Source organism: Oncorhynchus mykiss, chromosome 1, assembly GCF_057628025.1.
Source record: "Oncorhynchus mykiss isolate SJ-2025 chromosome 1, ASM5762802v1, whole genome shotgun sequence".
In the NCBI taxonomy this organism is placed as follows: domain Eukaryota; kingdom Metazoa; phylum Chordata; class Actinopteri; order Salmoniformes; family Salmonidae; genus Oncorhynchus; species Oncorhynchus mykiss.
The window spans coordinates 51,317,073-51,341,990 of NC_143022.1; the positions used below are offsets into that span (position 1 = coordinate 51,317,073).

Below are 24,918 nucleotides of genomic sequence, written 5' to 3' on the forward strand. Positions count from 1 at the left end.
GTCCTTTTAGTTTGGGGTGTTTCTAACAGTTAAGATCACTGAGCATACTGCTAAAATAAGATTAGAGAGAGAGGTAGTGGTAACCTAGTTAAGGTTCTCACAGCTCCTGATGTTAACACTTTACCGGTTCTTGTGTGTGTAGACTCAAGCAGAATGAGCAGTGACAGCTTGGGAACCTAAATGACCTTCACGTGATTTGGTGACTGTGTTAGTCAACTCTCACTTAATCATTCACTCTCTCTCTGTCTGTCTCCCCCTCTCTGTCTCTCTCTCCCTCTTTCCTACTCATTCTCTCAATCTCCTCATAGCCATGTGTCTCATCTGTCATGTCTGGCTCCAGACTTCTTGGCTAATGGTTTTTTCCTAAGCCCCAATCTCAACCCCACTCTCAACCCACTCTTCTCTCAGTCTGTCCTTCTGTCCCCGACTGGCCCTTACTCCTCTGAGTGGGGCCAGGCAGGGTCAGCATGAGTCCAGATGGAATACCACAGATAGTCCTAACAGACCAGGTAGACATTTATATGGTTCTCAGTTATGCTATTTCTGTCTTTGATCTGGCAATATAATTTGTCAATTTTAGAAGGAAAAAACAGGTGGTTAGGAATCATACATAATACCACAGAAAAATATTGTAAACACAAATGACTGATAAGCACTAATAACTAAGCATTACAAATCACCACACAGTTGGTACAGTCTTTGAATTGGAGTGTCTACTACACTATGTCTGTTCCTACTGTAGGCCAGAGATACTCATTTTATTTACTCATTTAATTCATTACCCGCACCACCACCCCTCAGTCATTGCCCTCTCCAGGTCAGCTCAAATCAAATCAAATGCATTTATAAAGCCCTTTTTTACATCAGCAGATGTCACAATGTGCTTATACAGAAACCCAGCCTAAAACTCCAAACGGCAAGCAATGCAGATGTAGAAGCACTGTGGCTAGGACAAACTCCATAGAAAGGCAAGAACCTAGGAAGAGACCTAGAGAGGAACCAGGCTCTGAGGGGTGGCCAGTCCTCTTCTGGCTGTGCCGGGTGGAGATTGTAAGAGTACATGGTCGTTAAGCTCAGAACGTTTTGAAGATGTTCAAATGTTCATAAATGACCAACAGGGTCAAATAATATTCACAGTGGTTGTAGAGGGTGCAAAATGTCAGCAATGTCAGTTGGCTTTTCATAGCAGAGCATTCAGAGGTCAAGACAGCAGGTACGGTAGAGAGGGGGGGGGGGGGGGGGGTTGAAAACATCAGGTCTGGAACAAGGTAGCACATCTGGTGAACAGGTCAGCCACAGGCGGAGCAGCAGCACAAGATTGTATGTCTGGTTAACAGGTCAGGGTTCCATAGCCACAGGCAAAACTGGATCAGCAGCACGACCAGGTGGACTGGGGACAGCTAGGAGTCATCAGGCCAGGTAGTCCGGAGGCATGGTCCTAGGGCCCAGGTCCTCTGAGAGAGTTGGGGAAATTAAGTTCACACAGGACACCAGATAAGACAGGAGAATGAATCCAGATAGGACAGACTGACCTATCTGAATCCATTACTATTTTATACATTGTAGAAAAATAGTAAACAAAACAAAACTATGAAATAATACATATGGAATCATGTAGGTACCAAAAAACTGTTAAAACCTCTTTTGGCTAGGGGGCAGTATTTTGACGTCCGGATGAAAAGCGGGCCAAAATAAACTGCCTGTTACTCAGGCCCAGAAGCTAGGATATGCATATAATTGGTATATTTGGATAGAAAACACTCTAAAGTTTCTAAAACTGTTAAAAGTATGCCTGTGAGTATAACTGAACTGGTATGGCAGGTGATACCCCGAGGACAAACCCCCCTCCCCCAAAAAATATTCAGCCTTCCACTGTTTCCAATGGCTTTCATGTCTATTGTGAGGCCGAAACCTCCCAGATTGCAGTTCCTAGGGCTTCCACTAGATGTCAGTCTTTAGAAAGAGTTTCAGACTTGTTTTTGGAAAAATTAGCTAGAATTTGTAGTGGCTCCCATTTTGGCTGTAGTGTTTTCATGTGCGTGGATGAGAGCGCGTTCTTTGTTGTTTATCTCCGGTAAAGACAATAATGATTCTCCGTCTTAACTTATTATAAACTTATAAATGATCAAATTTACGTTTATTGGTAAGGTTTGGGATTCATTTTGTATGCATTTTGAAGGAGGGAAACCGGTGGATTATTGAATGAAGCGCGCCAGCTAAACTGAGTTTTTGGGGATATAAAGAAGGACTTTATCGAACAAAAGGACCATTTGTAATGTACCTGGGACCTTTTGGAGTACCAACAGAAGAAGATCTTCTATCCAAATCTAACAATTATATGCATATCTTAAGGCATTTATTATATCGCTATTTCTGACTTTGGTGGAGCACCTGCCTGGTTGAAATATGTTTTTCATGCTTTTGTATGCGGGGCGCTGTCCTCAGATAATCGCATGGTGTGCTTTCGCCGTAAAGCCTTTTTGAAATCTGACACAGCGGCTGGATTAACAAAAAGTTAAGCATTATTTTGATGTATAACACTTGTATTTTCATGAATGTTAAATATTTATATTTCTGTCATTTGAATTTCGCGCTCTGCAATTTCATCGGATGTTGTCGAGGTGGGTCGCTAGCGGAACGCCTGCGCTAGATAGGTTAAACAAATCAATATTTTAGATTATATGTTCTTCAAAGGGGTCACCCTTTGCCTTGATGACAGCTTTGCACACTCTTGGAATTCTCTCAACCAGCTTCATGTGGTAGTCACTTGGAATACATTTCAATTAACAGGTGTGCCTTGTTAAAAGTTAATTTATGACATTTCTTTCCTTCTTAATGCGATTGTGTTGTGACAAGGTAAGAGTGGTATACAGAAGACAGACCTATTTGGTAAAAGACCAAGACCGTATTATGGCAAGAACAGCTCAAATAAGCAAAGAGAAACTACAGTCCATCATTACTTTAATACATGAAGGTCAGTCAATACTGAAAAGTTCATGAACTTTGAAGTGAAGTTTCTTCAAGTGCAGTCGCAAAAACCATCAAGAACTATGATGAAACTCCTTCTCATGAGGACCCAGAGTTACCTCTGCTGCAGGGGATAAGGTCATTAGAGTTACTAGCCTCAGAAATTGCAGCCCAAATAAATGCCTCACAGAGATCAACTAACAGACACATTTCAACATCAACTGTTCAGAGGAGGCCGCCTTCATGTTTGAATTGCTGCAAAGAAACCATTACTAAAGGACACCAATAATAAGAAGAGACTTTCTTCGACCAAGAAACATGAGCAATGGACATTAGACCGGTGGAAATCTGTCCTTTGGTCTGATGAGTCCAAATTGGAGATTTTTGGTTCCAACTGCCGTGTCTTTGTGAGACTCAGAGTAGGTGAACGGATGATCTCCGCATGTGTGATTCCCACCGTGAAACATGAAGGAGAAGGTGTGGGGGTGCTTTGCTATTGACACTGTCAGTGATTTATTTAGAATTCAAGGCAAGCTTTAGCAGCATAGCTACAACAACATTCTGCAGCGATACGCCATCCTATCTGGTTTGCACTTAGCGGGACTATCATTAGTTTTTCAACAGGAAAATGACCCAACACACCTCCAGGCTGTCCGGGCTATTTAACCAAGAAGGAGAGTGATGGGGTGCTGCAACAGATGACCTGGCCTCCACAATTACCCAACCTTAACACAATTGAGATGGTTTGGGATGAGTTGGATCGCAGAGTGAAGGAAAAGCAGCCAACAAATGCTCAGCATATGTGGGAACTCCTGCTGTAAAAGCATTCCAGGTTGAGCTGTTTTTTTTGGTTACGACATGATTCCATATGTGTTATTTCATACTTATGATGTCTTCACTACTATTCTATAATGTAGAAAATAGTAAAAACCTTTGAATGATTAGGTGTGTCCAAACTTTTGACTGGTACTGTACATATATATATATATATATATATATATATTAAATATGTATATACAGTATATACAGCTCTGGAAGAAATTAAGAGACCACTGCAAAATGATCAGTTTTACTATATATATATGTACTGTATGTGTTTGGGTAAAATTAACATTTTTGGTTTATTCTAGATACTACTGACAACATTGCTTCCAAATTCCAAACAAAAATATTGCCATTTAGAGCATTTATTTGCAGAAAATGACAAAAAAGATGCCTGGAGGTGTGTTGGGTCATTTTCCTGTTGAAAAACTAATGATAGTCCCGCTAAGTGCAAACCAGATAGGATGGTGTATAGTTTTACTATATATATGTACTGTATGTGTTTGGGTAAAATTAACATTTTTGGTTTATTCTAGATACTACTGACAACATTGCTTCCAAATTCCAAACAAAAATATTGTAATTTAAAGCATTTATTTGCAGAAAATGACAAAAAAGATGCAGTGTCGTCACACCTCGAATAATGCAAAATAAATAAGTTAATATTCATTTTTAAACAACACAATAAGAATATTTTAACTTAGGAAGAGTTCAGAAATCAATATTTGGTGGAATAATAAGATGCAGTGTTGTCAGACCTCGAATAATGCAAAATATATAAGTTAATATTCATTTTTAAACAACACAATAAGAATATTTTAACTTAGGAAGAGTTCAGAAATCAATATTTGGTGGAATAACCCTGATTTTCAATCACAGCTTTCATGTGTCTTGGCATGCTCTCCACCAGTCTTTCACATTGATGTCGGGTGATTTTATGACACTCCTGGTGCAAAAATGAAAGCGGCTCAGCTTTGTTTGATGGCTTGTGACCATCCATCTTCCTCTTGATCACATTCCAGAGGTTTTCAATGGGGTTCAGGTCTGGAGATTGGGCTGGACATGACAGGGTCTTGATCTGGTGGTCCATCCACACCTTGATTGACCTGGCTGTGTGGTATGGAGCATTGTCCTGCTGGAAAAACCAATCCTCAGATTTGGGGAACAATGTCAGAGCAGAAAGAAGGAAGCAAGTTTTCGTCCAGGACAACTTTGTATGTGGCTTGATTCATGCATCCTTCACAAAGACAAATCTGCCCGACTCCAGCCTTGCTGAAGCACCCCCAGATCAACACTGATCCGCCACCAAATTTCACAGTGGGTGCTAGACATTGTGACTTGTAGGCCTCTCCAGGTCTCACACCCACTGTGAAATTTGGTGGAGGATTAGTGATGATCTTGGGGTGTTTCAGCAAGGTTGGAATCGGGCAGATTTTTTGTTATTTTGACCAGTTTTCATTTTCTGCAAATAAATGCTCTAAATGACATTTTTTTTATTTGGAATTTGGAATAAATGTTGTCAGTAGTTTATAGAATAAAGCAAACATTTTCATTTTACCCAAACACATTTTGCAGTGGTCTCTTAATGTTTTCCAGAGCTTATGTTTGACCAATCATAAGTGGTATTTTATTTTTACCACAAGTGGGGTGCTGCCCTTCAACGCCCTAATGGGTGGGCCACCGCTGCTTCTATCCTCTTGTCAGACTCCTCCATCCCTGGCATTTCTAATTGCTTTGATAGTTAGCATCTTTCCCAGTCACTTCATACAACTTACCAGCCAATAGGAAATCACCTGTGGTCGACCAAAGTGATACTTTAAAAGTGATATTTATTGTCTGTCACAATTTATTTTTGTTTAAACAAGGAGAGAACATATTGTAATAGGCACCTGTAAAATGGTAAGCTTAGGTAACTGTGCTTTTTGGGAAAGGGCAAGTGTGTGTGTACATGTGCGCATGCTAGTTTTACTATACTTATGAGTACCGGAAGTACTCACAAGAATAGTAAACCAAAGGGGTTAGGAGTTAGGTTTAGGGTTAGGGAAAATAGGATTTTGAATGTAAATCAATTGTTGATCCCCAAAAAGTCCTCACAAGTATAGTAAATATAGTATAGTGTGTGTGTGCAAGTGTGAATGCAGGCGTGAAGCTCCAGTTCCTCCACACAGACGCTGTGACTCAAGTCTAATCCCGAGAGGTGTGTGCGTATGTGTGTGTGTGTGAGGGAAGCCCCAGTTCCTCCACACACAGGCTGTGCCTCAAGTTTAATCCACAGAGGTGTGTGCGTGCGTGTATCTGTGTGTATGGGAAGCCACAGTTCCTCCACGCTGTGTCTCAATTCTAATCCACAGAAGTTCCAACAAAGCACTGGCCTAGAGAACACAACAAGCGCTCTGGATTTACCCGCCTCTCTCCATCCCTCCCTCCTCCCTACACCTCTCTTTAATCCTCACCAGATGCTCTCCTGTCCAAACCCCAAATTGCCCCCCCCCTGACCTCTCCTCCTCTCTCTTCCCCACCGCCCACCCTTCCTGCCTCTCCTTCCCTGTCCACCTCCCGCAATCCCTACATCTCTGTAATCAGACAGATCCTCAGCCCGTAGGGAGGATTTTGAACCTGGCATCTCGCAATGTTGTTTTAGCTAGGCCCATCTGTAGAGCCATCCTAGGCCCATCTGTCAGCTAGTCTATCCCAAACTGGAGTGAGGGAGGGAGGAGGGAGAAAGGGAAAGATGACAGATGAATAAAAGTGAGGATGAGAGCCTGTAGCCGTGCATATGCTCAGCAAAAAAAGAAACGTCCCTTTTTCAGGACCCTGTCTTTCAAAGATAATTCGTAAAAATCTAAATAACTTCACAGATCTTCATTGTAAGGGGTTTAAACACTGTTTCCAATGCTTGTTCAATGAACCATAAACAATGAATGAACATACACCTGTGGAACGGTCTTTAAGACATTAACAGCTTACAGACGGTAGGCAATTAAGGTCACAGTTAAGAAAATTTAGGACAGAAAAGAGGCCTTTCTACTGACTCTGAAAAACACCAAAAGAAAGATGCCCGGGGTTCCTGCTCACCTGTGTGAACGTACCTTAGGCATGCTGCAAGGAGGCATGAGGACTGCAGATGTGGCCAGGGCAATAAATGACAATGTCTGTACTGTGAAACGACTAAGACAGTGCTACAGGGAGACAGGGCGGACAGCTGATCGTGCTCACAGTGGCAGCCCACATTTAAGAATACCTGCACAGGATCGGTATATCCGAACATCACACTTGCGGGCCAGGTACAGGATGACAACAACAACTGCCTGAGTTACACAAGGAATGCACAATCTCTCCATCAGTGCTCAGACTGTCTGCAATAGGCTAAGAGAGGCTGGACTGAGGGCTTATAAGCCTGCTGTAAGGCAGGCCTCACCAGACATCGCCGGCAACAACATTGCCAATGGGCACAAACCCACCGTCGCTGGACCAGACAGGACTGGCAAAAATGGCTCTTCGCTGACAAGTTTTGTTTCACCAGGGGTGATGGTCAGATTCTCGTTTATCGTCGAAGGAATGTGTTACACCGAGGCCTGTACTCTGGAGTGGGATCGATTTGGAGGTGGAGGGTCTGGGGCAGTGTTTCACAGCATCATTGGGCTGAGCTTGTTGTTATTGCAGGAAATCTCAAAGCTGTGCATTACAGGGAAGACATCCTGCTCCCTCATGTGGTATCCTTCTTGCAGGCTCATCCTGACATGACCCTCCAGCATGATAATGCCACCAGCCATACTGCTCTTTTGTGCATGATTTCCTGCAAGACAGGAATGTCAGTGTTCTGCTATGGCCAGCGAAGAGCCCGGATCTCAATCCCATTGAGCAAGTATGGGAACTGTTGGATCAGAGGGTGAGGGCTAGGGACATTCCCCCCAGAAATGTCCGGGAACTTGCAGGTGCCTTGGTGGAAGAGTGGGGTAACATCTCACAGCAAGAACTGGCAAATCTGGTGCAGTCCATGAGGAGGAGATGCACTGCAGTACTTAATGTAACTGGAGGCCACACCAGATTCTGGTGTTGATTTTGACCCCCCCTTTGTTCAGGGACACATTATTCCATTTATGTTAGTCAAATGTCTGTAGAACTTGTTCAGTTTATGTCTCAGTTCCTGTTATGTTCATACAAATATTTACACATGTTAAGTTTGCTGAAAATAAACGCAGTTGACATGGAGAGGACGTTTCTTTTTGCCCTGACCACATCTGCAGTCCCCATGTCTCCTTGCAGCATGCCTAAGGCACGTTCACACCGATGAGTAGGAACCCTGGGCATCTTTCTTTTGATGTTTTTCAGAGTCAGTAGAAAGGCCTCTTTACTGTCCTAACTGTTCATAACTTTATCCTGGTACCTCAGGAACTGGACTAGGAAGGGTCCTGGCTTTTGATCGGGGGATGGGATAGGGGCGAGTGACCTATGTGCCCATTTGATAACCAGGGGCTCAGAAAAATGTTAGGGAGTGGATAATGGCAGCAGAGAAATCAATGGGGGCCGTCCCCTCACAGCCCTCACGGTGGACGAAAATTCTAAGGTTGTTTCGCCTGCTGTAGTTTTCCAAATGGTTGACCTTAATCATCAGGTATTCATTGTTTTTGTGCAGTTTCTGTTATTCCGTCCCCATGCTCTCTAGCGTGTCCTCAGCAGTGCTGATGCGCTCTTCAGCCTCTTCAATTTGTGACCCTATCATGTTGATAGATGTTGTCAAACCTGAGGTGAAGTTGTTGATTTCAGCCAGCTGTGCTGAGATATCAAGGTGCCATCTTGGGTTTCTGAGGAGGCCATGGTCAGAGGTTCTTTGTCTGTCATTTCTTAGTCTTGTTGTGGTGCTTCCCTTGCTTTTTTTTGTCTCATAGGTATATCACCACTCTACAGTGTTGTTATCAGTATGGGTGAAGTTTTAGGATATATAAAGATTTCTCGGGAGCTCTCGGTCATGCTTCTTCCATGTGACCCCCTATTTTCCTTCTTTGAATGTCATTCTATTTCCAAGCCACTATAATGCACTTTAGATTACATGTTCATCAGCACTCATTGACAATGTATTAAGTAGAATGCTCATTTGGGGATCAGTCCAAACAATGTTGTGACAAAACATGCAATAATGACAAACCTCCTGGCATTGACAACTTAGATGGAAAGCTACTGAGGATGGTAGCTGGCTCTATCGCCACTCCTATGTGTCATACTGTATCTGAGTCTTGAGGAACATGTTTGGCCTGAGGCCTGGAGTTAAATAACCTGTTATGGATGATGCGAATTTTCGCATCTTTTTGTTAAAAATCGCAAAAATCGTAAATGAGAACTTATTCTACACTGGCCTACCTGGTGAAATAAAAAAAAATAAAAAAACACAAATGCTTTGTTTGTAAATTATGTCTGACTGTTGAAGTGTGACCCTGGCTATCCGTAAATTAAAAACACAAGAAAATTGACATATTGAATTTTAAATGATTTATATTTTAACGATTACATTTACTTTTGATACTGAGGAATATTTAAAAACAAATACTTTTAGAGTTTTACTCAAGCAGTATTTTACTGGGTGACTCATTTTCTTTTAAGGTATCTTTACTTTTACTCAAGTATGACAATTGGGTACTTTTTCCACCACTAGTGTCGACCCCTAGACAGAATTTTCATGTGGGATGAGGAAATCACCTCACAAACCTCTAAACTCAGCAAGAAAATAAAGATCCTCTCACTGTCAACTGCGTTTATTTTCAGCAAACTTAACATGTGTAAATATTTGTATGAACATAACAAGATTCAACAATTGAGACAAACTGAACAAGTTCCACAGACATGTGACTAACAGAAATGGAATAATGTGTCGCTGAACAAAGGGAGGGTCAAAAACAACAGCAACACTCAGTATATGGTGTGGCCACCAACTCCATTAACTACTGCAGTGCATCTCCTCCTCATGGACTGCACCAGATTTGCCAGTTCTTGCTGTGAGATGTTCCCAAACTCTTCCACCGGGCACCTGCAAGTTCCCGGACATTTCTGGGGAGAATGGCCCTACCCCTCACCCTCCAATCCAACAGATCAGATCCCAGACATGCTCAATAGGATTGAGATCCGGGCTCTTCGCTGGCCATGGCAAAACACTGACATTCCTGTCTTGCAGGAAATCATGCACAGAAGAGCAGTATGGCTGGTGGCATTGTTGTGCTGGAGGGTCATGTCAGGATGAGCCTGCAGGAAGGGTACCACATGAGGGAGGAGGATGTCTTCCCTGTAACGCACAGCTTTGAGATTTCCTGCAATGACAACAAGCTCAGCCCAATGATGCTGTGAAACACCGCCCCAGACCATGACGGACCCTCCACCTCCAAATCGATCCCACTCCAGAGTACAGGCATCGGTGTCACGCTCATTCCTTCGACGATAAACGAGAATCCGACCATCATCCCTGGTGAAACAAAACCGTGACTTGTCAATGAAGAGCACTTTTTGCCAGTCCTGTCTGGTCCAGCGACGGTGGGTTTGTGCCCATAGGCGACGTTGTTGCAGGTGATGTCTGGTGAGGACCTGCCTTATAACTGGCCTACAAGCCCTCAGTCCAACCTCTCTCCGCCTATTGCGGACAGTCTGAGCACTGATTGAGGGATTGTGCATTCCTTGTGTAACACGGGCAGTTGTTGTTGCTATCCTGTACCTGTCCCGCAGGTGTGATGTTTGGATGTACCGATCCTGTGCAGGTGTTGTTACACGTGGTTTGCCACTGCAAGGATGATCAGCTGTCCACCCTGTCTCCCTGTAGCGCTGTCTTAGGTGTCTCGCAGTACGGACATTGCAATTTATTGCCCTGGCCACATCTGCAGTCCTCATGCCACCTTGCAGCATGCCTAATTCATGTTCATGCAGATGAGCAGGGACCCTTTGGCATGTTTCTTTTGGTGTTTTTCAGAGTCAGTGGAAAGATCTCTTTAGTGTCCTAAGTTTTCATAACTGTGACCTTAATTGCCTACCATCCATAAACTGTTAATGTCTTAACGACCACTCCACAGATGCATGTTCATGTTAATTGTTTATGGTTCATTGACCAAGCATGGTAAACAGTGTTTATACCCTTTACAATGAAGATATATAAAGTTATTTGGATTTTTACAAATTATCTTTGAAAGACAGGGTCCTGAAAAAGGGACATTTATTTTTTTGCAGAGTTTAGTTCCTAATGATTATCCCTTGGTTTGACTTGGATTGGGGTTTGAATTCCATACATCATCAAGATCGTGTACATAATCGGGACCTCTTGTTCCCCACATCACAGATCTTTCATTGGACTAGAAATCAATCAATGATAGTGAATGGGAACCCGCCCACTAGGGGTGTTTGTTTAGAAACTGTTTCCCTCATCAATACTCTGAGTCAGAATATCCCCTGCTTTGAATAAACTGATTGAAAAGTTGTCTACTCTCTACATACTATCACAGTTTATTATGAAATAGACACAAATTCTAAATTCGTGACAGGCACACGAAAAAGTCCTATTTTTGTGTGTGTATTGCACAATTATTATCATACCATTTTTTTTTCCTTCATAACACATTCGTGTACATTGCACAAATTCTATTTTGTTGTGGCTAACGTTAGCTAGGCGGCTAACATTAGTTAGGCTAAGGGTTAAGGTTATGGGTTAAGGTTAGGGATAGGTTTAGGGCTTAAGGTTAGGGCTAGAGATATGAATATGCTAGCTAAGTAGTTAAAGGGTTCGTTTTAGGAGATAGGTTAAAGGTTAGGTTTAGCTAACATGCTAAGTATTTTCAAATCAGCTAATATGCTAAAGTTATATATGATTTGAACACACATCCCTTGGGTTGCTAGATAATCACATTATATGCCAACCCATCCTCCCTGACCAACCTCCCTCGTTTCTACCTTAAGTAACCTACTCTCTTTATCTGTGATTAAAATGCACTGTAATTAAAATTGTGTACTGCACACACAAAAAAAACTTTGTGTGCCTGTCACATATTTCCAAATAAGCAATTTGTGTCTATTGCACAATAATCTGTCATACTGGGTTGCTAATATACGCATTATAAATACTGTACAATATGCCCTTATTGGCTTTCTGATCACGCTTCATGATACTCAGTCATTTCTACCCTTATTTAAACTGCATCTATGTAAATTATTTAAATGGCCTGTTGGAGTAAAATTACATTTTCAATCAACTGCGTAGATCCCTACTGTAGTCATTTTGTAGTTGCCTTGTTTTGTTTAATCTAGCTGCGCTCTCTTTACATTTTGAACTGTTAATCATGAAGACATTTAGTTGATGTCGCCTGAGGTGTTGTCAGCCTGTCATACAGAGAATGTGTTGTCTCATTGAGTGCCTTAGTCAACCAAACAATCAGTTTGGGACTGCAGCATTCTGTAGTGACTATGTCATAATCAGGTGCCAGGAAGTCAGGAAGCAGATTTTCACATACAAACAATGTTTCATTACACTTTTATGTTTTATATTATTTGGATTATTGAGCAAATTGATGCTCTGTTTCTTACACAGTGCACAAAGAAAACACAAATACACACAGAAACCACACATATCTTTGGCGATACATTTGATCCAAGAACGACGAAGCACAGTGGAGGTTACCTCACCACCACACAGACATGACTGCATCTACTCTAGGATATGCCTTATTTATCTTGGTGTGTGGATGTGTGCACGCACATACACGTGTGCGTGTATTAGAAAGGCATGGTACACAGCCGCAAATGATGATCTAGATAGACAGATCAATAAACAGCATCATTGCAAAGCTTTAAAATGAAACATACAGATACAGTAATACAGAAAATTCCTATCCGGGCTGTCTGGAGAGATCTTAGCTATAGTTACAGTGGACTAGTGACTTTGGTGCAGTCGGGTGAGGACTGTGACGTTTGTACTAAGGCAGGCTGAGCCCCTCTGCTCTCTCTCTCTGAAGCGCTTAAGTAGCTTTAGGGCCAGGGAGATCCTTTAAGATGCTGCTGCCGTGGACGAGACCCACTGGTAGCTGGCCCTACTGGCGGCCGTCGCAGATGGTATGGATGAATGGCGGGATGATGGGAGGGAGGTGAGGGCGGTATGCCAGGGCACTACGGGGGCAAGCTGGCACGCCTGTCTCACTCCACCAAAGCCCTGACATCACTCATCCCGGTGGTACAGAAGAACACAGAGCAGCATAGAGAATTAGGGATGTTTGGCTGGGAATGGAAATAAGGGTGTATGGGCTTGTGGTGAGGGTGGCAGGTTGTGTGTGTGGGGGGGGGGGGGTATTTGAATCTTTCTTTTATATTTTACAGAAACAACTTGGTCAAATGTGTGTGTGCAGTGTGCATTACTGCATTGTCAGAACTAGAAGCACAAGCATTTCGCTACACTCGCATTAACATCTGCTAACCATGTGTATATGGTAAATACATTTGAATATCATACGTGTGTCATCTTGACAGGATGTCCTGTGAGTTGGTGCATGTGAAGACTGGGTTAATAGGTTAAAGAATAAGAGTCATTGTCACCAAGCTGATGGTCAAAAAGTAACTTATTTTATCATATGGTTGTTTTCACAATGCTTCCCACAAATTCACAACAGATGGCTGGTGGCAATATGTAATAGGACTAACTTTATACAATTGTCAGATTCTCTCCAACTGGTAAGTTTCCTGTCATACTCCAGTTTTCAGTCAAAATTACCACATACAATGCCTGTAATGCCCAGAGATGTTTGTATACTTTTAAACAGCGATCAGTGAGCAACATGTGGTAGACATGTGCTGCTTGTGAATGGAGTGTGTTTCTAAACTAGCGCTGCTCCATCAGAATAACAGTCAGTGCTTTACTGTCCAACACTTATAGGACCTTATACTAGACAATGATAAGAATTTTTATACTGTATAAATTTATATATTACTGAATTCAAGGTAATCAGTGGACCACTCTTTATGGAATAGAAATGAATAGGCTTTTTTTTTTTGGAAGTCCTTGGTGGAAGTAGCCCATTGATCTAACCAATGCGTCTCTGTCACACAAGCCTTTATCAGTCCGGAATAGGAACGGCTGTCACGGCATTCAGAGGAAGACGGTGAGGACCAAGGTGCACGTGTTCATCTTTATTAGCTTAACTTTTTATGGCTGCAGGAGCAGTATTGAGTAGCTTGGATGAAAAGGTGCCCATTGTAAACGGCCAACTCCTCAGTCTCAGTTGCTAATATATGCATATTATTAGTAGTATTGGATAGAAAACACTCTAACGTTTCCAAAACTGTCAAAATATTGTCTGAGTATAACAGAACTGATATTGCAGGCGAAACCCTGAGGAAAATCAGAATAGGAAGTGGCTTCTATTTTGAAAACTCCATGTTCCATTATTTTGAAAAATGAGCCAGAACGATAACATCACGTCAAGTGGTCACGAGTTTTGCTCGCGCAACAGACTTTGGATAGGTATTGCTTTTCCCTCTCCTACTGTGAAAGACATTTGCGGTTGATATATTATCGATTATATATTTTAAAAACAACCTGAGGCTTGATTATAAAAAACGTTTGACATGTTTCTGTGGACATTATGGAAACTATTTGGAATTTATCTGCGTTGTCGTGACCGCTCTTTCCTGTGGATTTCTGAACATAACGCGACAAACAATCTGAGGTGTTTTGGATCTAAAAATAATCTTTATGAAACAAAGGGAACATTTGTTGTGTAACTGGGAGTCTCGTGAGTGAAAACAGTCCGAAGATCATCAAAGGTAAACAATTAATTTGATTGCTTTTCTGATTTTCGTGACCGAGCTACCTGATGCTAAGTGTACTTAATGTTTTATTGTGCGATCGATTAACTTACACAAACGCTTGGATGTCTTTCGCTGTAAAGCATAATTTCAAAATCTGACACGACAGGTGGATTAACAAAAGGCTAAGCTGTGTTTTCCTATATTGCACTTGTGATTTCATGAATATAAATATTTATAGTAATATTTATTGTATTCAGCAGTTATCCCGACACTTATCCCGATATCGGGATTGCAGCCATAACAAGTTATTAACTGACTGAACACTGAATAAAAAATAACAAAAGAATAGCCGAAACAGTTCTGCAAGGTGCAACCAACACTAAACAGAAAATAACCACCCACAACTAACAGTGGGAAAACAGGCTACCTAAGTATGGTTCTCAATCAGAGACAACGAAAGACAGCTGTCCCTGATTGAGAACCATACCCGGCCAAAATATAGAAATACAAAACCTAGACATACAAACATAGAATGCCCACCCACATCACAAAGCAATCTACGGTCAGGGCGTGACAACGGCATGATGTTGCCTTTGTGCAACCCAGACAAAGACTTGAACTATATGAAGTAAACACTGAGCCATACAATAACAATGTGAAGTCATACAGTCACACAAAGGTGTTATGAACTAAATAAAGCCACATATAACAGCCACATCCCTTCTTTGGAGCTGTCAAATGCAGCTTAATATATGGAAAAAACACTTCACCAATAACACTTTACAGAGTTATACAAGGAAGTTAGAAACAAAGAAAACAACACATGATTGTTACCACACCTCAGACGAAGGTCACTACTGACCGAAAGCTTAGCAAATTGGCTTAGCATCTGTAGACATTCTATGTTACCACAACTCACCCAGCTTTGAGATTACAGTCTGTTAATTTCCCTCCCATAGCTTCTGAGGGGGTCAAAGGTTATTCTCATAGTAATTGTTTCAAGAGGACGTAATGATGGTAGAACTGCTTATCCTGGACCTGTTCCAAGGAGCCAGAGAGGAGAACAATGACGACCGTGGGTGGTGACCTGTGCTGGGGTCTGGGCCATATCTCTGCCTGGGTGGTCTGGGTGTCTCTGGTATGCTGTGTGTAGGTCTGCTGTAAATCCAACCACCCCTCCTGCCTGAAATAGTCTGTGACCTTCATATAGGTCTATAGACGATCCCCTTGGGTGCTTCAATAGAAATAACTCCAGTAGTCAAATTAACTTAAATATGAGTCTCTTGTTACACAGTCAAACCTGACTCATTTACAGTGCTTTTTTTACGACTATCTATCTAACAAATGGCATGGTGAAATAGTACTGACACAGTACAAATATATAAATCACTTTGTTTTTTTGAGGTTCATAATACCTGGTAGTTTCCCCACCGTAAAAAGTGCTACAAGTATCAAGTTTGAGGCCAGTTAAAAGAAAATAGTTTTTCCAATGTGTAAGATGTGATGTAAATGTGATAATAATATGTGAATTCTGTGAAAGGAAGGAGGGTAGGTGGTGCTGTTAGATGTTTGTATCTGAAGTTTGCATTTTTGCCCTATTGAGCAATACAATACATGTTATTTTTTTGTAACATTTTAATGTACTTTTTTTTTTTTTTTAGACAACAAACAAAGACAAAAACTTAATGTTTGCATACATTTCAACAAACATGAATGACATCACACTTGCTCAGACTCATATGTTCCCACAGTATCCGCACCCAATGTTGTTTCTATAAAGTCCAAAAGTTATGGGCAGAGTTGGAATGCTGGCTGTCAGAAGTTTTACATTGTAAGTTTACTTTTAATCTGTTTATCTGCATATATCAAGATGTGGCATATGGGGGTGCGGTAAGAGATACCCAATTGGGTTGGAGAATATGATTTTAGTCACCTATATTGAAGAAGCTACTACTTAAATACTGGAAGTCAAGCTATACTCCAATGTTAATAAGAGACTGGAAGAATCAAATGCTTTATTATTTAAATATTGAAAAAGATCTTTCTGCAGACAGAAGCAACATAACACAATTTAAAAAGTAATATGGGTTAGACTCTTACAAGTACTGTGTTAGAAATGAGCAAAATCATGTTTTGGACTTCAAACGCATTCCAGAGGTTTTACATAATTTTTTCTGGAAGTAGCACTCACAAGCCAAAGTGGGTGTCTGATAATTGTGCACTATTTGGTACAACGTCATCCATTTCGTTTGATATGTTATGTCTTTCAAAAATGATGTACAACGAATTCCAATAACAAATCTAAACTACTTAAATGTGAAGATGCCCAAAGCTTCTGCGATGGTGTTCAAATGTCGGCTAAGTTTTTTTTTGTTCTCCTTAAAATGATCATGAGTGGGAGAGGGAAAGGAAGGGTAAGATATTTTTTATTTACTAGTTGAATCAAAAAGCTCTGAAAATATAAACTGAATTCTGAAAATGGTATCTGCTGCTATTAGTTACCAAGTTATAATGCTGTTACGTCCGTCGTTCGAATGAGACCAAGGTGCAGCGTAGTAGGCGTACATTTTCTTTAATATATTAAATGTTCACAAAAAAAACAATAAACAACTCAACGAACGACAAGCTTAGGAGTGCAACCCATGCAACAAACAAAGACAAGATCCCACAACAGAAAGTGGGAAAAAGGGCTGCCTAAGTATGATCCCCAATCAGAGACAACGATAGACAGCTGCCTCTGATTGGGAACCATAATTGGCCAAAACAAAGAAATAGACAACAACATAGAATGCCCACCCCAAATCACACCCTGACCTAACCAAATAGAGAAATAAAACGTCTCTCTTAGGTCAGGGCTTGACAAATGCTAACTGTACATTAACTGCATTTGCTGCTGATTATTGTACCTGCTGCTATTTGGTATTAGATTTTCTTTTATTTCTATATAATATGTGATTTTTTGTTGTTATAAGTATTGCATAAACTTTTTTTTTTTGGGGGGGGGGGGGGTATTTCTGTTTTCTCTGTTTTCTCACTGAAAAGGGTTTCTTATTCTCTTGGCCTTTGTCGCAGCTTTTAAACTGAATACTAAACCATCTTTTGATTTCTGAATGTGTTGGCTATGGGGACTCGAGATGTGGCTGCGGTATTAATGTCATGTAAGTCAGGATTTTTAGTTTTAACATATTGGTTGTTATAGTTTTGAATTATTATACTTATGGATAAAGCCTTAGCAGTCATGCTGATTTTGTTCCCAATGATCAGTGCTTTAGTTTATTATGTTGCTGTCCAGTGGTTCTGATTTTTTGTTGCACCCGACTGTCCACATTTGAATATTTAAAAAGTTTTGGAGTGTGTACTGGGCTATGTAATTGAATTGATATATATGTTACAGCACTTTGGTTTCACCAGTAAATATGTTGAAATGGAACCAAATCATCTGTTTCTGTCTTCAGACATTTTTATATAATATGTAGAATGTGATAGTTGGCCTATAACCAGTATAACCCCTTACTATTCTGTTCAGACTTTAGAGAAATTAATCAATTTGGAAGGAGCTATTATCAAGCTGGTTAATGTGATGCATATCTGTTGAATTTGGAAAAATCAACCTGTACTCGGCCCACCCCACCTACTCAGCCAATCAGGAGCCGCTACTGTGTTGCGGCCATGGCATACTGCATACTTTTTACTAAACTGTACGTGCATTTTAAGTATGTAGTGCGCTAGTATTGGTATTCCGACACAGCCACTTTGTCCTAAAGAAAGCAGAAGTGGTCATAGTAAAGTGTCTTGTGTCGAGTTGCTTGTGTCAAGAAATCTAAATCCGGTAGTCGGGACACTCGGCTTAGTATGATATGCTACATTTGGTATGGTTACATAAGACATAAGGTTACTTAATGCAAAAACGGAAGTAGGGTGGTTTAGCAACCCAAAGGTTGTGTGTTTGAACAACTTTAGTTGATTAGCAACTTTGCAACTACTTTGGGTTAGTATGTTAGCTAACCCTAATCTTAACCCTTTAACCTAACTCCTAACCCAATGTTACATATATTCATATTAATTCATAAACATACAGTGTCATATGGAATGGATGATGGACATCCACAAATTAATACATACCATACAACACAGAACAAATCCCAGATTTTCTTTTACTTAAGGTCCTTTGTAGCTCAGTTGGTAGAGCATGGTGCTTGTAATGCCAGGGTAGTGGGTTTGATTCCCGTGACCACCCATACGTGAAACGTATGCACATATCACTAAGTCGCTTTGGATAAAATCATCTGCTAATTGACATTTACTCTGTCATGTCTACCCCTGAGTCCAGGCTGGTTAAGCAGATTTTGATACGCTGCTGAAATTGACCGCCAATGTCCCTACACACGCACACACATGCACTGTCACACACATACCAACACAAACACACAGTCTTTCCTCCATGTTTGAGCTTGCCGTAGTGAAGGATGTGGTGAGGCGGAGGCCTCAGCAGCGTGGCGTTTAGGTCTGCCGATTTGGCCAGACTCTCATAACATTACAGTGCAATTACAGGGTTCCCTGCACGGCAAAGTCAGACAGCAACCATCTAACAACCACCTAACAACCATATAATGGCCCTCATCCTGCTCTCATCTAATCAAGGGCTCTGCTCCGGGGGTCATTACCCACGATGATCTAGGGCCACCCGGGCCCCCGTCTCGCTCAATGTTTACTAAATTCCTCCCATACTTCACCCACTCCGGGAGCTGTGGAGAGGGAGAGGGAGGGAGAGGGGGGTGAAAACAGCTGTTGAGGAGTGAAGGAGTTCATGTCGGAGATTGTACAAAATGTGTGTCTTGATTAATTTCCTGGCATGCGTTAGCTGCTTCGATAGACAGAGGGGCCGCCATGGATGTTCTAGTGGAAAGCCCGCAGCGCCGGAATGTGCCATTTACAGACTTCATCATGAGGATATGTTGTTAATTTGAGAAAGCCCAATTGTTTGTTTTTAAAAAGTGGAGGCCCATTTGTTATAAGGAGCTGTTAATAGAGAGAGGTCAGAGGTGAAGTAAATGGAGTTGCAAGAATATTTCGATAAATACACCACGCAGAGGACGAGAGGTCAATAGGGTACTAACAATCAACGGAAACTGTTTTTTTTCTGTAACAGGGGATTAATGAGCAATGGGTCAGATACATGGAAGGAATTTGTCTATATATTGAGTCTGAAATAGGAAAATGGTTATTTGGCCATTGGCCCATTTTTATTGCAAGGAATTCCAATTTGAAGTCTAATCTAATTTTACAGGCTAGGGCTGGGTTATAAAGTACGTCCTGTCCCTTTGTTCTGTGGAGAGAATCACAGGAGAGGATTACAGAAGATAATCACTCTGGAGAGAATCACTGAGGACAGGGGAGCATGAACATCTACCATCTACCTCCCAACATGATTTGTTCTCTTTGAATAAACCTATTTTCCTCCCCCTGATTTGCTTAGGGGTCTGTGTTATTGAAGAATAACATCAACTGCTTGTTGTAATTCTTGTGGCGACGTTGGTGTTTAATGACATCTGAATGGGTGACACAATGCACCTTCGTGTGTGTGAAACACTGACTAGACACACCCTAATGTGATGATAGTCTGGAAAACTGGACAGTGCTTTCCATATCACAAACAATGAGACTATTGCACAACAATACTGGGTGGGTTAGAAACAGTTAACAGCACAGTGAGAATAGTGATGTGTGTTTGTGTACACATTGGATGAGTATAGTTAGCATTTGCTTCCCTGAGAGCGGAAAGGACACATCATACCATAACATGGGTAAACAACTCAATTGCCTCACTACACACCCTTTAACTTCTTGTAATGGGCCCGAAAAGGAAGTACAATGGGGCTTAAGGAACTACTGTTTCCCAAAATTACACTGTCATACATTCTCTCTCTCTCTCACACACACACACACGTCAGCCCTATGGTTCGCTCCTCTATGTTGCAGATCTCACTTCTTGTTTTCTCCTGTTTGTTTACGGCTGCTCTCGGGGGCAACCTTTCAGCGTAACATTGCTTCCTGTTTTCATTAGGCCAGTGAGAGAGAGAGAGAGCACTTGGTAGGAATGTGTTTCCCTCTGCAGTGCCCTGCTGGCCCAAAAACACTTATTTTAACTTTCCATTAACTGCTGTACTACAGTATGCAGGCACACACACCGACACACACACACCCCTTGCCAAGTGGTTCTTTGTTTACTAAACTCTTAGAAAAAAGGGTTCCAATCTCTTTGCACAATAATAAAATACTGGGGATAGGAAGGATATCAAAACAGCCAGCCTTATAAGAACAGGTGTCCATGCCAAAGTAAGTATTAGTCCATTTTGTATGTCATAACACACCCTCTGTGGAAAGGGTTATACATGGAACCCAAAAGGGTTTGTCGAAGGGTTCTCCTATGGGGACAGCTGAAGAACCATTTTAGGTTCTAGATAGCACCTTTTTTCTACAAGTGCCAAGAGTTCAAGTGTTATGACATACAAAATGGACTAATACTTACTTTGGCATGGACACCTGTTCTTATAAGGCTGGCTGTTTTGATATCCTTCCTATCCCCAGTATTTTATTATTGTGCAAAAAGATAGCCCGAACAGGGAAATGTGGACCAAACATTTCATTACATAAGTACTTAGTCTGGTGTCAGACCTATCAAGCACTGTAATTACCATGTAACATGCACTTACCACCAGGGGTTGAAACCAAAATTATTTTCCAATCTTTTCGTTCTGAACAGAACCGTTATATATATTTTTTCCGTTCCACTGTTCCGACCAGCAAAATAAAGTTCCGAACAGGTTCAAACCCGTTTTTTATAGTTCTTTTCTGTTCCGTTTTAAACCTCTGAAATCATTTAGCTCAACATTAAATTACTTCACCAATCAGTGTGGATAGTGTAGCTTGCTATGGAGCAGGTAAGCTATTTAATTTAAGGGACATTTCAAACTTTTTCAACTTCATATTTATCTCCAGTACCAGCCCAACATCAATATGTGAAAATGGCACATTTCTATGTTTTGTAGTAAAAAATATGGATGAAGATACAGTACCATAAAATATTCACACCCCTTGATTTTTTTCTCATTTTGTTGTGTTACAGTCTGAAATGTTGTGTCACTGGCCTGCACACAGTACCCCATATTGTCAAAGGGCAATTATGTTTAGACATTTTTACAAATGAATTAAAAATGAAAAGTTGAAATGTCTTCAGTCAATAAATATTCAACGCCTTTTTTATTGCAAGCTTAGATAGGTTCAGAAGTAAAAATGTGCTTAACAAGTCACATAATAAGTTGCATGGACCCTGTATGCAATAATATTGTTTAACATGATTTTTGAATGACTACCTCATCTCTATACCACACACAAACAATTATCTGTAAGGTCCCTCAGTCGAGCAGTGAATTTCTAACACAGATTCAAACACAAAGACCAGGGAGGTTTTCCCAATACCTAGCAAAGAAGGCATTGAATATCCCTTTGAGCAGGGCTCTCCAACCCTGTTCCTAAAGAGCTACCGTCCAATATACGTTTGCTCCAACCCTAATCTAGCACAGCTGATTCTAATAATTAGCTGGTTGATAAGATGAATCCGGTTAGTTACAACTGGGGTTGGAGCGAAAACCTACAGGAGGGTAGCTCTCCAGCAACAGAGTTGGTGTCACGCCCTGACCTTAGAGAGCCTTTTTATTTCTCTATTTGATTAGGTCAGGGTGTGATTTGGGTGGGCATTCTAGTTTTCTATTTCTTTGTTGGCCGGGTAGGGTTCCCAATCAGAGGCAGCTGTCTATCGTTGTCTCTGATTGGGAGTCATACTTAGGCAGCCTGTTTTCCTCCCTAGTTTGTGGAATCTTTTCTTTGGACAGTTGCTGTTTAGTGCAACAGAGCTTTACGGTCGTGTATATTTAGTTTTTCAATTAATAAAGTACGATGAACACTTTCCACGCTGCACTTTGGTCTCACTCATTCAACATCGTACGTAACAGTTGGAGAATCCTGCCTTTGATCATGGAGAAGTTATTCATTACACTTTGGATGATGTATCAATACACCCAGAAACTACAAAGATACAGGCATCCTTCCTAACTCAGTTGCCGGAGAGGAAGGAAACCGCTCAGGGATTTCACCATGAGGCTAACAGTGATTTTAATGGCTGTCATAGGAGAATATTGAGGATGGATTAACAACATTGCAGTTACTTCTACACCTGCATTACTTGCTGTTTGGGGTTTTAGGCTGGGTTTCTGTATAGCACTTTTATATATCAGCTGATGTAAGAAGGGCTATATAAATACATTTGATTTGATTTTGATTTGATTGCAGTTACTCCACAATACTAACCGAAAATACAGAGTGGAAAGAAGGAAGCCTGAACAGAATAAAATATTCCAAAACAAGCATCATGTGTGCAATAAGGTACTTAAAGTAAAACAGCACAAAAAAATGATTAAAGGGGAACTCTCTGCTAGACACTATTTGGGGTGTTTTTCTGGTCTCCCTACATAATTATGAGCGATGAGAAGTGTTTCAGACATAATTATTCACCATAGCAGTAATTTTGAAATGTTCGAGTTCAACCAATGATGTCATCGGTTGAATGCACCTGCTGTCTGATCGAAAAATGTATGGAGTAATTTTTTGTAGCAATTATTGTGGAATTTGTGTTTTGCCGATTGCATTATGATGCTAGCAGCGAGGAGATCTGGTTGTCCTTGTTCAATAGAGCCAATTAAGTTCCCACCCTCGACAGTAAAATGGGTGCAGTACTCGTTTCTACAGGTTCACGGAGCTATGTTACCATGCACTGTCTATCCGAGATTGCTAAATAATTACAATGGATGCTTCTGATGACTCCTCATTCCACGAAGAGCTGGACGCCGAAACAGTTTATCTTATCTTTACATAGGGGCATACAGCCTTATTCATTTGAGCAAGAACACACTGCAGAGGAGTTGAAACAGTGAGAACGAGAATTGCGAGACCAGCAAGCAGCGACGTGGAGCCACAGTCAGTCTCCGACTAGTGGTGCCTATGCGGGTGCTATCCAGCCATGCCCACAGAAGAGGAACGTCTGTGCTGCAACGAATTCGATCTTGGACAGTTCTTCCTGGAGAGGATCACTGCAGACACCATGGATTGTGTGTGTGTGTGACAAACCATCAGTTCTAAAACACATATGGATAGAGGGGTACTGGAGACGTTCTTCAGAACCTCCAAGATCAACTGGCGGTGGCAGCCGAGACCAACTTGTCATTTGCAGGAGTGCAAATGACAAGTTGTTTTGCTGTCGGTAGCTAGCTATTAATATAAACTATTTTTTACACGAGCCAGTGTTGTTCAATACAGTGTCATTTTGTGATTGATTCGGCCCTAATGTGGCTTAGTACCACTACAAGTCAAGCTAGTCACGTTGAGCTAGCTAACGTTGTTTGCTATAGCCAAGAAGTACTGTAGCCTAACGTTATAGCTAACCTAGCTAGCCGAAGTGTATCTCATTAGGAGTAAAGCTGGAGAAACGTTTTGATGATGATGAGTAAAGGAATGGCTTTATGACTGATTACCTAGTCTTTGAGTGACTATACCTGTGTGTTGTAGCTAACTGAATAACGTGTAATAGTCGGCATCGTGCTGCTACAGTAGGAATACACACAGTACACACCGATAGCCCATGAAAGTCTAACAGCATTTTTGTCATTCTCTTACAGACAATACCGCTTCATTGCCTACAAATTATGTGGGGAGTTTGTTCTACGTGGGGAGAAGCTAGGCAATACCCTTGCTTGCGTGTGTTATTGGGGTTATTCAAGCAATTTATCCCTCACACGATGGACAGTATGTTGGATGAAAAGAAATTGATGACTCAAGAGGAGATGGGAGATTGTTGTCATGGAACCTTTCACGTTGTATCAAAGTGACTATGAACACCACACTACACCCCCAAACACACCATATGAGAGTATTCCCTTTGTTGAACGGTAGTATTTATTGTAGGCGTTAGTAGTAGGTATATTCTTCTTCTACTGTGTATACACTCTGTATACAAAACATTAACACCTTTTCTTTCCATGACAGACTGACCAGGTGAATCCAGGTGAAAGATATGAACCCTTATTGATGTCACTTGTTAAATCCACTTCAAATCAGTGTAGATGAAGGGGAGGAGACGGGTTAAATAAGGATTTTTAAGCATTGAGACAATTGAGACATGGATTGTGCATGTGTGCCATTCAGAGGGTGAATGGCCAAGACACCAAATGTAAGTGCCTTTGAACGTGGTATGGTAGTAGGCGCCAGACGCACCTGTTTGTGTCAAGAACTGAGATGCTGCTGGATTTTAAG

The 24,918-nt window shown here is 41.2% G+C and overlaps 1 long non-coding RNA gene across 1 annotated transcript in view; it reads left to right on the plus strand.

Moving 5' to 3' along the window:
- LOC149985555 (uncharacterized) overlaps nt 1–24,918 on the plus strand; it is a 512,847-nt gene that overhangs the window by 157,257 nt on the left and 330,672 nt on the right. The gene's annotated exons all lie outside the window — the stretch shown is intronic.